General features: G+C 37.4%; 1 protein-coding gene across 1 annotated transcript in view; it reads right to left on the reverse strand.

Annotated features, from left to right (window-relative positions):
- LOC135719047 (inactive N-acetylated-alpha-linked acidic dipeptidase-like protein 2) overlaps positions 1–14,612 on the reverse strand; it is a 316,217-nt gene that overhangs the window by 196,800 nt on the left and 104,805 nt on the right. The gene's annotated exons all lie outside the window — the stretch shown is intronic.

Raw genomic sequence — 14,612 nt, forward strand, 5'->3', positions numbered from 1 at the left:
CGTGGATCACATTTAACTAGTGTCTTTTGTAGGTAGCCTACTTAGACATGAATACAACCCTTATGTGGCAGTCACATGGATCACAGTGGCCCCTAATGTGTTTCAGTTTCTTCATTTTTATAATCTGACTTTTATAATTTACAATGTTTCTAGTTGCATCTTCTAGTCAGCATTTTAATTTCTTATCCAAAAGATGGTTTTGCCAAAACAGCTTGCAGCACTTTAGAGGGTTTTGCAATGAAGTGACTAAAGTGACATTTGTAAAAAATATTGCATATCAGTTGTTGACTTATAGGGCCCTATTTTAACGATCTAAGCGCATTGTCTAAAGCGCACAGCGCAACGTCTAAATGGGCGTGTCCGAATCCACTTTTGCTAATTTAACGACGGGAAAAATGTTTTTTCGCCGAGCGCATGGTCGAAAAGGGTTGGTCCTATTGTAATGGGAGTATTTTGGGCGTAACGTGCAGTAAACCAATGAGAGTCACAGCTCTCATCCCCTTTAAAAGCCAGTTGCTCTGGCGCTATGTCTAATCCCTATTTAGATGACGGACTTTGTAAACTGAAAAACTAAGCGGAGGAAGAAGATCCCCAGTTTAAGATTAATGTTAAATAATTGTGTTGTTTTTCCACTTGTATTGAAATTGTTATTTTTTTATTAAAACCTTTAAAACCCGTTTTCTTTTAGTCATGGAAGTAAAAAGCAGGCTTGTAATTGCTTTAAATGTATGGCTATCCAATATCATCAAAACATAATTTACAAGTATGTAAGATAAGGTTTGTACTCTAAAAATACTTTATTTGTAACAAACAGGAGATAAAGAATTTACAAACGACTCTCCTCACGTTTCAGCACTTTGGACAGCGTTTTTTTAGCAAAGAGTTTTTTTAGCAAAGAGTTTTTTTAAGCATTACTTAAAAATGTTTCTCATCTCACCATATCCACAGGTACAGAGTCATCATATACAATAAATCCGTGAGGTAGCATAAAAAAAACCATTTAAAAACAGATGCATTTGTTTAAAGCAAAGCATTTATTTACTTATCAGGCTGCAGGTGAAGCAGCTCTTTGCGCCTTCTAACGTCTCATAATTAGTCCTCATTTATGTCCAAGAGACTCAGTAATAATCTTTTACATTCAATCCTTTAATCTTTCATATTTAAAAGCATTTTTGTGCTGCTGCGCATTCATGTACCTTGTGATAAGCAAACCCGCGTTGTCCTCCCGTGTATAGGCGCATTTTACTAATGCGCTCTTTAAATAACATAAAACACATTGCGCCATTGACTTTAGACTTTAGAGCAGGTTTTTGTTGGTCAATGGCGTAGTCTATTTTAGTTGCCTCAAAATAGCAACGCGCCAACAATGCGCCTGAACACACCTCGTTTTCAGACCAGAACGCCCATGGGCGCAAAAAGGGGCACAAATGCATTTGCTATTTAAACAACGCGACGCTAAACGTGAAAATTAGGGTGGAAACTAGCGAAAGACACTTGCGTCGCGCATTGCGCTGCATTGCGCCGGGTGTAAGATAGAGCCCATAATCTTTTCATTGCCATTAAATTGAAATTACTGAACCTAAACATAAGCTAATTTACAAAAAACAAAAAAAACATGTCAGATGCACATAGAGGGTTTTGCACCTAAACTATATTCACACGACATTCACTGCACATCACAGCATCAACCACAAAACTATAATAAAGGGATGAGTAACGCCATTTAAAAAGGCTTTACTGTGTGTTCTTAATACCAGCACATATGAAAGCAGAGATACTTTGTTCATGTCAACCCACTAAATGGCAGTTGGCCTGAAACATGTTGGCTGGGTGCAGTTCCTCGGCATTGGTTAATATGACAAGCCAGTGATTCGCCTGACATGGAAGAGCAATGAAAAATGGATACACAATCTGTTTGTCGCTGGCAGAGCTCCACCAGTCTCCCTTGTTTCCTTCGTGTCTGTGAGGACTCACTGTCCTGCTCTCTTGCACATCAGGGAGTGAGACTGGGGTTGACAAAACATTAAATATGAAATGCTGTGTCCAGAATGCATGAGGATCCTGCACAGTATACTGCATACTGTCAGCTAAAATAGTATTCAAAACCGAATGCATTATAAAATGATAAATATTTTAAACAGCAGCAATCAAATCCTGGCAAATGGATGTCAGATAGAATAACAAATGGTTTTGACAAATAACAATTGAGTATATTTATTTATTATGTGCATTGTTTATTTGTTTTTTGCTTTGTGTGAATGTGACTTTGCTTCAGATAATTAAATGTGATGCCTGATTTCTAATTTTGGTTTACTATAAATCATTGCTTTTGCTTGGCAAAGCCATGTCCGCCTTATTAATACTACACCAGAAAATACTTGTAGCAAACTCGGAGTGCGGCGTGGATGTGATGAAGGGAGAGGAAGGGAGTGATGATTTTATTACACCAATCTTTGACCTGTGTTTCCTCTGTCGGGTATAAATCCAAAGAGGATAATGGGCCATGAATCTGTCATCTCTCAATCCGCCAGTTAGTACGTAATGGGGGAATGTGATTATTACCATATGAGGTCTTTGTGGTTAGACAAGAAATGCCTAACTGGGGAAAACCGTATAGAGTTAATTTGCTGTTAAAGTCTCATTATGACAATCAGCAAGCCTATTTAGTGATGCTTACTAAGGGAAACTATTATTACTTTGCTTATACTAGAATCATCCGAACAAACAATAAGTAATAATCTGTAATAAAAACCAAATTAGAGCATGAAATGTGAACAGAAACAATAATAAACATTTTAAAACTATTTTAAATACCTCCAACCACACTAAACTGCAACTAATACATTTTCATGACCTTAAAACAACTAAAGTAAAATAAAAATGTGCCTCAAATACTTACTAAAGCTTGAAACCCTTAAAGGGACACTCCACTTTTTTGAAAATAGGCTCATTTTCCAGCTCTCCTAGAGTTAAACATTTGATTTTTTACGGTTTTGGAATCCATTCAGCTGATCTCCAGGTCTGGCAATATCACTTTTAGTATAGCTTAGCATAATCCATTGAATCTGATTAGACCATTAGCATCACGCTAAAAAATAACCAAAGAGTTTCGATATTTTTCCTATTCAAAACTTGACTCTTCTGGCTAGGAACTATACTCTCATTCTGGCGTAATAATCAAGGACTTTGCTGTCTTAACATGGCTGCAACAAGCGCAATGATATTACGCAGTGCCAGAAAATAGTCCCCTTGGTTATTTCAATAGTATGGGACTATTTTTGGGCACTGCGTAATATCACGTTTTAATGGGAAAAATATCGAAACTTATTGGTTATTTTTTGTGTGATGCTAACGGTCTAATCAGATTCAATGCATTGTGCTAAGCTATGCTAAAAGTGTTACCGCCAGACACGGAGATCGGCTGAATGGTAAAAAAATCTAATGATTAACTCTAGAGGGGCTGGAAAATGAGCCTATTTTCAAAAAAAAGTGTTGTGTCCCTTTAAAATTCATATATATTGAACCAAAAAATGCATAGAAATACCCCTAGACATAAAGAATGTCCTTACTATAGTTCATAGGGCAAAACTGAAATAAATTGATATTTTACTGTGGTTTAGATAAGTGTATTTAAGCCATTGGTATCAATGTCTCATTCAGAGCCATCTGCAGGACACCTGACATCCATTCAGCTGTGTGCTGCCCCTTCATTCTGACCTTTCTCTGAGAACTGTCAATCTTGTCAAGATGTAACAGTTTAAAGAACAGGGGCTATATGTGGTTTAACCTGACAGGAATGAAGACTTGTAATGTATGTGTGTGAATATACGTATGTGTGTGCAACTGGTAAGTGTACCGTATACGTATAGGGAAAGATTTTGCAGTCATTTTTGCTGCTTAATTTCTCAAACCAGACTAAAAGGGTCTGCTAAATGATTAAATGTAAATGTAAACCAATAAAAAGTCTCATCTCCCATCCCATTAAAAAATCAGTTGCGCTCACGCCAGGGCAGATTCACTATTTACATGATGGAATTTGCAAGCGAAAAAACTGTAAGCGGAAGATTTTCCCGAATTATTTAAAAGAACCGCCCCTCGATATTTTTAAAAAAATGCTCCCGAGAGGGAACGCCTGTTAAACGCGTGCACGAGACAGAGAGAGAGCGTGCAGGAGCTCAGTTCTTCTCTTCGCTCTGTTTACAAGTTTCTGTCGGCATGTTTACCGTGTCTGTGCGGTTCGTGACTTGTGCCAGGGCTAGCATCGCAAATCATAGCTTACATCAACTTTTACCAGCAGTGATTTTAAATGGATTTCTCCAAATAGCATGACAAAATGTACCTTTCCAGTTGAAACTTCGCGTGGGAAGCCCAACCTGTCCTTTTAGCTCACGCCAGCGTGTGAAATAGTCTCCCATAAACATCTGGTCTTGTTTCTTTATTTATAGTCCTCTCTCTTCTTGTCATACAATTCGTAGACACTTTTTCTCTTGCGACCCTCAGACATTTCGAAAAAAACACAGTGAGAACGCGACCTTCAATGAATGGTTGAAACCGTAGCACAACACACATACACGTGAAAGTGCGCATGTGCAGAAAGCGAACGTAGAGGCGAGCACGTGCGACGGTTATACGTCAACATATAATCAGAATGATTGACATCTGGGATGACCAATAACAGTGGTGATCCACCCGGAAAACGAAAATCTTCCGCTATACCTTTAAGACTGATGTTAAAACAATTGCATTTTTTTATGTATTGAAATAGTTATTTTTGTGATAAAAGCTTTGGTTCTCTTTAAAAGTTTTTTTCAGTCATGGAAGTAAATCAGCAGGGTTTAATTGCTGATAAAGAATGGATAGCCTGCATGTTCAGTGTAATCTCAAAAAGTATTTTTACAAGAAGTTTTTGCACTCTAAAACTACTTTATTGAAAGCAATAATTTCAGTTAACTATATCAGAGGCAGGTTGTAAGTAAAGCAGCTCATCACGCCTTCTAAAGTCCTGTAATCAGTCATCATTTATGTCCAATAAACATGTACACAATAATAATCTTTTACATTTTAATCCTTACATTTTTCATATTTACATTTTTTTATGTGCTGCTGTGCGTGTCTGTAATAAGCAAAGTATACGCATGCTGTCGTCCCATTTATATGCACATATTACTAACATGCTCTTTAAATAACAAAAACAATACTCTGCTCTTGACTTTAGACTAGGTCTTTGCTGGTCAATGGTGTAGTCTATTTCAGTTGCCTTAAAATAGCAACATACATCGTTTTCAGACCAGTATGCCCATGCATTTGCTATTTAAACAATGTGGCACAGGACATAAAAGTGATAACTGCGTCAGGTTGAAACTAGCAAAAAACACTTTGCGCTACATTTCACCGGGTATATGATAAGGCTCTGGGAGTGACTGGTGTCTTATGGTTTATGTGAAGAGTATTTTTTAACTGAGGTGCACCAAAATGTGAGTAAATTTGCTTTGGAATTAATTTATTGTAATAAACACATATATACTTTGTTTTTAATTGAAAACCTTTCTCGGCAACATCGGGTAGCGGAAAATATTATAAATATTATATTTGCATGCGATTTAGCACATAAAAGGACTTTTTTTTTTTGAAAGCATGTTTTCATTACCATACCAGACAGACAGATTTTCCTAAATGCGTGTAAATCATGAAAACATACATCTGCTTATATTTCCAGTAAATGTTGTGTTTGTTAACATTTGTTTATGCAGTAGCAAGAACAAACAATGAACAATACTTCTACAGCATTTATTAATCTTTGTTTATGTTAATGTTATCATTTACTAATACATTTTTCAAAATCAAAAGATATTGCAAGAATTTGTTAATGCACACTAACATGAATAATTGTATTACAGTAATAAAAAGATTAAGAAATGCTGAAAACTTTATTGCTTATTGTAAGTTCATTTTATCTAATGCATTTATTGATGTTAACAAAACATCCTTACTGTACCTTGTTTCAAAGACATCTATTCTGATTTAAACACTGTAGTACCCAACACATGCACTTTTTGGTGCACGGCTATAGTATATCACTGCATACTGTACACAAATGCTGCCAAACTTTACATCTAATTCACATTACACAGACAAGACACAAATTCACCAACACACAGACAAACACCTGTGTAAACAGATGTTTCACAGCACGGGAACTTGGGAAGTTATTTTTGAAAAACTCCACTCACAAACAAGGATGTCTCCGTTTCTATCGAGCTTTTCAGTTTAACATAGCTGGGGGTTGAAGTATCAAAAAGGCATCCATTTATTTCATACAAATAATTCACAGAGCATCTATTGAGACATCTCAAGGATTCATACAGTATTCAGTACATTCCAACAGACAAACATTCAGAGTCTGCCAGAAACTGACAGAAAACATGTCGCATGATTCTCGAATCAGACTGGCGTTAATTTGATATGAAGGTCGTTAAAGCAGAAGAGATAACTTCACCGCGTTGAAAACATTATGCTGTTATCTGGATGCTGTAACCCGCGCTCATCTCTTTATCTGAGATCTGTGGGCATGCTAAATAAAGAGGTAAGTATCCAGATGACATTGCCCCTGGGCAGATCTGGGGACGCTCTCCTTATCAGCACACTGCATATCTGATCTCTTTTTCTAGCTGCTGGAAAGCCATAAAAACAAATATTAAAAAGAAAATGAAAAACACAGGGAGAATTTAAGATGTTATGTTTGTTGGATTTCCCAAGAGTCCAACGTGAAAAGATGGTATTGATATTCAATATTTAGACTTAAATTAAATCAGTAACTCCAAGGTTAACCTGACCTACAGTACAGGGTTGCAACCCAAACCACCTTAAAGTTAGTCTCTTATCAAGTCAGACTTTACTAGCCATGTACTGTAACATGATAATGGGGTATTTGCACTTTATAAGGGTCATGGTGGATGCAGCACCACTGGAGGCCACCATGAATTATGGGATTTTTGTCTGCACGCGGCAACCATTTGGAGCTTGGATGTCAACCTACTCCTTAATAACTCCCATGACCTGGAGAGAGTCACTTTGGTAATCCTCTGATAAATCAATGTCTGTGTTAAATGTCACTGGCCTTAAAATGAGAGGGTAGGTGGGAGGGACTTCCGATACTTGACTTCCTTACAGTGTCACAAAAAAAACATTTAATAATTTTTAGATCTAGAAAGGCTCTGGCGTGAGCACCATGCTGCGATTCACTGCTACATACTAAAATAAGTTCATTACGTAAATTAGCCTTTCCCCTAGGCGGGCAGCCATCAGGATATAGAGGAAATCAGCGACAGAGATGTGATGTAATGTGAGACCGTTTGGGTTATTAATTAATTTAATAAGTGTAGAAAGGCACAATAAAGATAATTTCTGTTTTCTTGGGTTGTTTCTGATTTACGAAAACATTTTGATTCATTCAGAGCAATTTAACAAATTAGTTCAAATGTTCCATCCCTCTTAAGATGACTTTTCTTATTAACCTAGCACTCGGGCATCTTGTTTTTATTACTTCCTGCAACAAAAATTTGGTTCATTGTTTCTGAACTAAATTATAAGGCGAAAAAATATTTGTGAAATTCATGTAAAAGTCTCATAAATCTAATTTGGAGCATCAAAGTTTGATTTCACTTATTTGACTATAATTTCAATCTTTGACATAACCTTAGTCAATATTAAAGATATCAAGGTTATATATTCACAGAATGATCCTTATCTCATGTAGGGTGATTTAATGTAGAAAGCAGTAAATCACTAAAAATGTCTTTTCACTGGGTTTTCAGCAGACTGGGTCACAAATATTGTTCATACCAAGACTTCATTCCATCATTGACAACGTACAATTTCCTGTGGTTTCACTGTGACTGGTCACATAGCATTTATGAATGATAATCGGCTCACAAGATTCTTGAGCAAAGATGGCAGATTTCTGATATAACTGCCATTGAGATAAATGGCATAACTTTCTTAATGTATTATAGACCCAGTTCTCTCAGGAAATTGAAAGGTCAGAATTCCTAGAATTCCGTTTATAAAGACAAAAAAAGATTTGTTGGCCTTCCAAGAATCCTAAGAAGCAGAGAGCTGATGGTTGTGCTCTATATAAAGACTTGCGAACACTGTGGACCATTATTATTTCAAAGCCATCTATATTTGAGAAAGTATTAAATATGAAATGTGGAAAAGTGTAAAGGCACAACTATGAAGCATAATTCAGCTGTCTGATTCAGTTTAACTCTTCCTTAAGCAGAGGGAGAGACCAGCATCCTTTTTTTCTGGAACTGTCAATGCGAAGAGGTTACAGAGCTTCAGTACTTATTAGATGGCTGTTGTACGGCACAGTTATTAATATTGATTTCCTCCTCAGGGAATATCAATTCTGTATCCTAATGATGGGACTTAGCCTTCAAAGAAAAGCCCACTGCAGATTCAACAAACCACAGGGACTCTCCGAGAAAGAGTTATACTCTTTTATAAACCAGATATGATGTTGCAGCGAGGTCGTCCAGCCTCATACACATTCACATCGGTTTTGACAAATTCACGCCGGCCATATCCGCATGTTCTCTTATTGCATTTCCTCTTCACACGCAATCATTCGCAGCAGCGAACATGCAATTATTGATACTTCTGTCACACAATAATAGCATTGTTCTGTCTCCAGAATGGAACGTGTTGACACCCAATTGTATCATTATTCAATTCCCACAGTGTTTCCAGACAGAAGCAATGCAGGCAGCAGCAATTCTTAAAGTTGGGCGCAATATTCCCAGGATGGTATGCCGTGCTATTTATTCCGAAGCATTCAATCATAATGTCACGGGAGTTATAGTACGCGTTATATCTCGATCTTTCCGGTCTGTGTTACAATGAGAGGTATTCCATATTTTCCTTACAGATGAGGACACTTTATCTCACTTTATGAAAGTCGTTCTGAGGAGAGAATTTTATCATATCGCGGAAAGGTGATAACCGCTCTGGGGAGGCTGGAGGTTATGATTAGCTGGGGTATTTTTGACACTTACTGCTATGTATCTGTGTTTATTTAACTGGCTTTTGATTCAAAAACAATGGGATGAATAAAGGACAAAAGTTGGTTCAAAATGTAATTATGAAAAATAAATGACTGGTGCAGTTTCTTGTTCTTGAAAGAATGCAGAAAACAAATTTTTAAGCATTTTGTTTATATGTGAACTAATTATGACATAAGGAGCATCAACGTTTGATTTCAGTCATTAGCTGAGTTTCCATTCAAACGTGAAGCGAATCTTTTCAAAATTCACAAAAAAAGAAAAACAAACAAATACTAATTAGCTGCATTTCCATCCAAGTTCCATCCAAGTTGTTAGAACGAATGACAGTGGTATTGGTAACTTAGTAACCAATGGTATACAAAACAAGGCACACTTTAAAAATACTTGTTCTTATGGACGTATTTCATTATTTGGTGCCGTGATGAAGACAGAAATATTACGACAGTGCCTGTAAAGGTTTTATACGCTGCTGAGCAGTTTCTGAATAAAGGAAGACTGTATTGGTTTATGTCAAGTTGTCATAACAAAGACATCTCAAACAATTTCATCTTTGCATTAAAAATGACATAACTGAATGAATGACACTTAATGACAGTTGTCATAAACATGCATAAAATCTACTTGATTCATGATTAGGAAGGTGTCATGTCAGTCTTATGAACACCTGACAAATACCCAAAAGAACTTCAGTTAGTGCAGAAAAAATGTGATTAAAGTGTCTACATGTACATAGCTGCATACTGCGATTATACTTGTTGCGATTATGAGCTTAATTGCATAATTTTATCGAAGTATTGTGTTTACATAATAGCAAATATTGTTTAAATCCCATTATAATCGCATTATGACGGTGCATGTAAACGTGCTCATTGATTTCACATTGATAATCATTGACATGATCTTACTCAGTCAATATAAAAGATATCAAAGTTATATTTTTAAAGAATGTTCAGGGTTTCCACAGCACTTTGTGGCTCGCCTAAGCTGGGGAACCCTATTGCCTTAATGCTTTCCCCAACTCGTCAATCCACAATACCGCTATTATCGGTGGCTATTATCCACCGCAACTTATAAAACCCAGAAGTATTGCCCTAGGGCAAACAGATGTATGTCCGTCGCAGTTTTGAGGATCGCTCTGCATATGATCTCTATCAAAAGTAATGTACAAAAATTTAATTATCTCAGCTTGTTGCTAAAAAAAATTGTGTTTTTGAAGAAACCTAGCCATATTCGAGAGATGGTAAAAAGGTGCAAATAAAATCTGCTGCACAAAAGGCCGTCAAGTGCATCTCGGAGAATAGCGCAGACACGCGCCACACGACCGAAATGAGAGAAAGAAAGAAACGTGGTCCACCGTCGCTGTCTGAAGGACATGGGCGGATTCACCATCTGGCAATTCTGGCAAATGCCAGAGGGGCCGAGCCATTTTATGTGAGATTTTTTTACATATAGAGGTTACGTGGACGCAGTAGCGAACTGGTCATCTGGAGCACCGAGAGTTTTCCCAGTGGGCCGCATGGCAATGTGGAGCGGTTTGCTTTAATGCAGGTAAGCTATAGAGTAATGACAATAACGATTACAACACTGTGTTTTTATTTGGACCCACTTATAACTCGCTGCTGTGATTGCTGCCTCCTTCAAAACACACAGTCGCTTAGTGCAGCGATCTAACAGCGCATATCAGTTTCAAAATGTTGACAAATCAAAATGAAAGTTTCTGTTCACAGAAGCCGCAGTGAACGAATCCAAGCCAATCGAATTACATGACCGAGCAAGAATGTTACGTTTTAAGAATTCAGTGTTTCTTTAGACAAATGGGAATTCCAGCCAATGACATTACAGAGCTGAGAAGCATTCCGAGTTGGTAACACTTTATTTTGATAGTCCACTTTAGACATTTTACTAATTATAAGTAACTTTGCAACTACTTGTCAACTACCAATCTTTAGAGAATTAGTAAACTGTCTGCTTAATATCTACTAACACTTTATTGTGATGATATCTCAACAGACATTCAACTGACTATAAGTATCTTTGCAGGTGCATGTCAACTTATTCCACTAACCCAAACCTCTTCCTTAACCCCAACCCTTACAGTCTACTAATACTGTAATGACAGTTAGTTGATGTATAGTTGCAAATTATTGAAAGTTAGTTGACATGTAGTTGCAAAGTTATTAATAGTTAGTAGAATGTCTAAAGTGGACTATCAAAATAAAGTGTAACCCCAACGAATTAAATGAAAGAAGGCGGGAGTTTATGTTCACTATGTTTGAGCGTTTGTATAGTGCTTTAAACATAAATGCATATTGTTTCAAAGCTTTGTTTTTAAAAATTATATAAAAAATACAGATATTAGCAAACCCAGAGATGCAAACTACTTAAGTTTAGGTGAATTTTGCAGGGTCACGTATTATAAATCCATAGTACCATTACAGGGCTGGCCCGAGGCATACAGTAAGCGAACTAAGCGGCTGCTTGGGGCCCCGTGGCCACCAGGGGGCCCCCAATCGTTTTTTTACAATTAAATAACTTAAACAAGTAATATAAATGAATGAATACGAATGAATAAATGAATAATTAAAGACAAAAAATCTTATTTGCAGACAACTGCTGTGTGTATGCATTGCTAGCGTTTGAGTCATGCACAATATAGACACCTCGCATGGATTGACATTTCACATCGGCGTGCAAGTGCGCGTAACTGTAATAAATGATAACCCATGTCACAAAAAAATTTGTGTCCCTCTGGTGCCGAAAAGAGAAAGAAGAAAGTGACGGAGGAGGAGAAAAAAGAGCAAGATAAAGGTGTGTTTGCATGATTATTTACAGTATAAGTTGTGCAGCAGGAGCTAGTGGTGTGACAGATCGCAGTTGATCCATGATCGACCCACGGTTCGCTCGCATGCGATTTGTGGATTAATACCCAAATTTAAATAGAGAAAGTTTATCATTTCACATTTTTCTAAGGCTTGCAAATGTTAAACGTTTCAAGTGATTTTAAACAATTTAACTCCCAAAAAGGCGCTAAAGTGAGCAGCTCTCTGGACGCACATACAGTTGAATGTGTCCGGTCCAGCTCCAGCCAGACGTGAACCTTACTATGCCCTTCAGAGATCAGAACACTTGATGTTTAAACTTTAGAGACAGTTACGCTACTGTGTGTCATACTGTAGTCCATTAACATAAATTTGAAGAATAGAGCACAAAACAACATAACGTTTTTATGCGGCACCGTTTGTAATTCGTCCTCCGTCTGTGTGTGTGTGTGCATGTGTGTGTGTGTGTGCATGCATGTGTGCGTGCGCATTTAAGGGCACTCAGTAATGCACACATGGAGACGCGTTTCAGAAAGCAAGCGAACATAAAATCTTTCTGTTCTTAACAGGGCACATACAAACAAAATTATCTCCACAGTATTCTTTTTCCAATAAAAACATTTGTTTATGTCTTAGGTTTATGTATATATAAGGCAGAAACCAAGTCCGTGCTTCTCTTAAAGAGACAGTAACCTCAATTAACTTACTCAAATCTGTGTCATATATGTTAATCAAACAATCCAAGACAAAGATAAAATCTCTAAACAAATAATAATTATATTTAATTCATACAATAAAGACAGTGTTATGATTTATTTGATTTGTTTTCTGTACCTAATGCTAATTTTAGACCTTACTTAATGTGCAGCTTGTTCTTTTTATAAATGTTTGTAATTTCTTTATTTTTAAATAAAAATTGGTGTGAGGGGCGCCCCCCAAATAAATTCTGCTTAGGGCCCCTAAGAGGCTTGGGCCGGCACTGTACCATTAAATGAAAAACACATTAGTCTGATATTTTGACACTTCAGAAAGTTGGTTCTCTTTAATAGCCAGTAAATGTTCTGCTTAGGATGCAATTTCAACTTCATCCAGTATGAATTTCTTTATGATTTAAGACGTTCTCTAAGTGCAGACACTAATACTGTGCACTTATGACCTCACCCCTAGTGTTTATGATTGAGTGCACTCCACATTTTAGAATGATATAATGATTTCTAAAAGCAGCCCTTCGTTCTCTGATATCAATGATTGGCACCCCACCAGCAAGGTTAATATGACTTGAGCTGCACTGATTAATGGATGATTGTGTATATAAATTCAATTTGGCCGGGACCCAAAACAGATTCTACTCTCCAGTGACTGTGTTAGGACTGTCGACGTTCTGCGACAAGAGAAGAAGGACATAATGTGCTTCCTCCTAGCGATGACAAAAACAGAAAGACGTTCAAGGACCAGCGATTTTTTCTTTTCCGGCTTCATTACGCAAATCACAAAGAATATTAACCAGTCTTCCTTTATCATTTATAATTCATGTTTTCTCTATACCCACAATGGCCTGCCTGTTCTACCACTGTGCTCTCATCCCTAATGACTGGTGTTAGGATTAAGAAAGATGAATCTGAGCCGTGCGCAGAGGGACCCATCACTGTCCTCTCTCTGAAAACCCAGCGGGCTCCCATCAGGTCCAGGTGGCCGGCTGTTTAATGGAGCCCTCTGCGTCGCGCTTCTGAATCTGACCTCGAACCCTACATCTAACTAGCCCTTGATAAAGAATGTGTAACATGAGCCTTGCTCCATCAATTACATCCAGTAATTAAGAATGAGCATCAACAAGAGATAAAGAGCACCATTAGACATCCGCAAACAGTGGGAAACACACTTTTTCTTCACGGGATTTTAGGCTAATCTCATTTTACCGGAACTGCACTCACCTTTGATGTGCAAATTAGGACAGAATCGAAGAAATAAACACCATCAAAAGCCAAGAGAAAATGGAGGCTTTGGCACAGCATTTTTTGGAGGGGGTGGGGGGATAACACAATGGCATGAGTACAGAAATTCTGCTTCATCATGATCGAAAGATACTAAAAAGATTTGGCATCAAATCTATGCAGACTCATGTGCTGGAGCGCATCTACAATTATTTTTCACTCCCAAGTAATGCCGCCGGCCAAAATTTAGGTCAAAAACTAATATAAGCAAAACAAAAGAAGCATCGCAGTCTGCACTTCAGACCTGGTTAGAGAAAATCTGCACTGATGCTGGTTAAAGTGTCCTGAATTGTTTTTTTATCGAGCTTATTAGCATCTGTTTTGGAAAGGTCTCCAAAAGCTTTTCCAGGATGCGTTCAAGAATCTCAAACATGGTGAATGGAGACCTCACCTTAGCATTAGTCTCTAAAAGATTTACAATGAGATTTGTAGTATAATTTAACCGCTACATAGCTTCTTCCCACTAGGAAGCCATTTCCCCGGTAGATTGTAACTATTTCAGCTTCATCTAAACAGCAAATAATTGAATTATCCTCACACATTTGCTTATTTCTTCAGGCCGCACGGTGAATATTAAGAAGCTGTGTGAATGCGAGGTAAATAAAGCCATCAAAATGTTTTGACTCCCCACATTGTAACCCGCCTGCTCTTCCCTGCTTGAAAAATAGGACCTGAGATGAGCTGTTGGCGCTTGCAGCCTGAAATATAAATGGGACAAAATAAATTATAAATTGACA

The sequence above is a fragment of the Paramisgurnus dabryanus genome, chromosome 14, assembly GCF_030506205.2.
Source record: "Paramisgurnus dabryanus chromosome 14, PD_genome_1.1, whole genome shotgun sequence".
In the NCBI taxonomy this organism is placed as follows: domain Eukaryota; kingdom Metazoa; phylum Chordata; class Actinopteri; order Cypriniformes; family Cobitidae; genus Paramisgurnus; species Paramisgurnus dabryanus.